Source organism: Neomonachus schauinslandi, chromosome 2, assembly GCF_002201575.2.
Source record: "Neomonachus schauinslandi chromosome 2, ASM220157v2, whole genome shotgun sequence".
NCBI classification, from domain to species: domain Eukaryota; kingdom Metazoa; phylum Chordata; class Mammalia; order Carnivora; family Phocidae; genus Neomonachus; species Neomonachus schauinslandi.
Window position 1 is genome coordinate 100,752,968 of NC_058404.1, and position 3,086 is coordinate 100,756,053.

Here is a 3,086-nt window from a genome sequence, read left to right on the forward strand (position 1 = left end):
ATTCCAGGGCTGCCCAGTGCTTCCAGAATGAAACACAAACACTTGAATCCGGGGCAAACAGCCCAGCCCTTGCCAGCCTCTCTGGGATCCTCCCTGCCAGGCTTCCTTCCCATCTTAGATCCCCTGCCCCAGACAGACTTGAGTTTCCCGGAGGTGCCCTGACTTCCATGCCTTTGTACGTGCCAGAGCCTCTTCCGATCTCTACCCTTTCTATCTCCAAAAGAGTAAATGCTCCTTATTCTGTAGTCTAATCTGCCTATAACTATGCCAGCATTGATTTCGGTGAACTTGCTCCCTCCCTCATCCTTGTGATTCTACTGCTTAGCCAGGAATAGCAGTCAAAAAATGATTATCAGATTAATAGTGAACTTTAAGAAACGTGTATGAGTGTAAGCTGAGTGTGATCTTGGTATGAGCTGAGACAGTGGAAGTGTTTGTTATAGTGAAGATGAGAAGAATTCTTCAGAGAAAGAGTATGCTTTTAAAAATGGCACAGAGGTGTGAATTTTCAAAAGCTAACTATACTGATGGCTATGAATGCAAAGTCTCTCATGCATGGTTCACAGGAGTCCAGAGACTACTAGTTCTTATTTGTGAGGGTAAAAGAAAGGTATGGACTTATGAATAAAGCGGACGAGGTTCGCATGGCTTTGTATCAGACTATGAGAGGTAAAAGACAGAGGACTAAAGTAAACCTTAGTTTTCATGATTCATCTAAAACCTTAGCATCTACTTTTTTTCCCTGACCCTGGGCTTGGAAAAAAATGCTTAACATGGCTTTAAAAAATTATACTGGCAAAAATGGGGCTAAAGCTTCTGGGACCATAATGAATGCACAGGACTTTCTTTGGAAGTATAAAATTTGACTGGTGTTACGAGTTGATAGGAATCTAGGAAAAACTTTACAGGATAAGTGAGGAGGAAGGGAAAAAGAATGAATCTCAGTATTATGGAAATAATATTGGATTTGGAATTATAAGAGCTAAAATAAAGTCTGCTTATTCTTTTTCAATACTGGCATGGGCTAGTCATAACTTCTCTATGCTTGCTTCCATATTTGTAAAGAAGTAATAAAGTAGCTCTGAGATTTCCAGTTAATATGGTAGATTAAACCAACATTGGAGATCTGCTCATTCCACAAAGTTTTAAAAGTTTTAAAATAGGTTTGAAAGTAAGAAAGGGAGATCTCCAAATAAAGAAATAAAGAGGAAATAAGAAATCAGGATGTGGAGGGAGAGCTAGTGCTAAATACAGTCAGAGGGGCATTAGAACAAGATATCCAGCTAAAGAGCTGGAGATTATAATCATGGGAGGAAGGAAGTTAAGGTATGCATGGCTCGTGCATGTTAGATGCTATTGCAGGGGTCCTTTCATAAACCTAGGGGTCTGGGGGCGCCTGGGTGGCTCAGTTGGTTGGGCAACTGCCTTCGGCTCAGGTCATGATCCTGGAGTCCCAGGATTGAGTCCCGCATCGGGCTCCCTGCTCGGCAGGGAGTCTGCTTCTCCCTCTGACCCTCCCAACCCTCCCCCCCTCTCATGCTCTCTCTCTCTCAATCTCTCTCTCTCAAATAAATAAATAAAATCTTTAAAAAAAAAAACCTAGGGGGCTGAGAGGCCTGAGAGACCTCTGAGCCAGAGATAGGCATGGAAAAAAGTCAATTGCCATATTAAAGATCATTGTTTGGTAGGAGGATTATATATCAATTAAACTTCATTAAATTAAATATGCATATTAAAATTTAAGAGCAACCACTTAAAGAACAGAAATAGTATATTAATCTTCCTCTTGTCTAGTAGATCAATAACAGACAGTAAAGAAAATGTATGGTAAATAAATATAGAATAAGATGGTGAATGTCAGTTCAAACAGTAATAATCACAATAAAAATAAATGCATTAAACTTATTAGTGAATTAATAGTGACAATAATAAAAACTGAATGGGAAGAAATCAGAGAGGGAGACAAACCATGAGAGACTCTTAACTATAGGAAACAAACTGAAGGTTGCTGGAGGGAGGTGGGTGGGGGATGGGGTAACTGGAGGATGGGTATTAAGGAGGGCACGTGTTGTGATGAGCACTGGGTGTTGTACGCAACTGATGAATTACTGAATTCTACATCTGAAACTAATGATGTACTATATGTTGGCTAATTAAATTTAAATAAAAAATAGTGACAATAATGATAATAATATATTAATATTCAGCTCATAAAGTTGTAAATTTAAATGAAATAAATGTTATGTAAATGCTTATTGTTAGGTACAATGCCAAATGTTGTTCATTCTCAATCCAAGTTCAGGTTTACCAATAACCTTTAAGACAAACTAATCAGAAGACTGTTCCCAAAGCATTTAGAAAGTTCAGTACTCAACTTATATAAGTGCCTCTCATCTAATGATTTCCCATTCTTCCAACAGACAGAAATGGCAGCCTCCTGACAAGATGAAGAACCCATGTCGTTGAAGATTTCCGGGCTTGTTAATTTCTCACCAAATGTTTAGTGTTACTGGACTTAAGTTGGAAAAAAAAGGAAAACGATGGATTTGGCTTCCAATTTACTTTGTCCTTTGTTCCATCTCTTCAGGAATTCAATTTGAATCTGTTTTACAATGTAAAAATTGTGTTAAAAATACAAAGCAAAATTGGATCAAATGAAATTTGTTTTGGTAATTAGATAACATTTGGGGTGATAATACTATAAAAATACTTTGGTACTGCTTCCAGAATATAGCATTTTAAAGCCTGATAGAACTGTGAAAACTTTCTAGCTCAGTGGGTTTCTGGTGCTGCACTAAAGAATCATACGGATCTGCAGGGCCCTCGAGGCCATGAGAAGGACGGGGTAGGATTCTGAGCAGAAGAGTCTCCAGGTGCCTTCTCATTGCTTCTTCAACTTGCTTAGGCTACAACGGGGCTTCTGTGTGAGATTTCATTTGAAAATAGTGCAATATCTATAGAAAGAAAAGGAAAGGGAAGGGAAGAGAAGGGAAGGGAAGGGAAGAGAAGAGGAGAGGAGAGGAGAGGAGAAGAGGAAAGGAGAGGAGAAGAGAAGAGAAGAGAAGAGAAGAGAAGAGAAGAGAAGA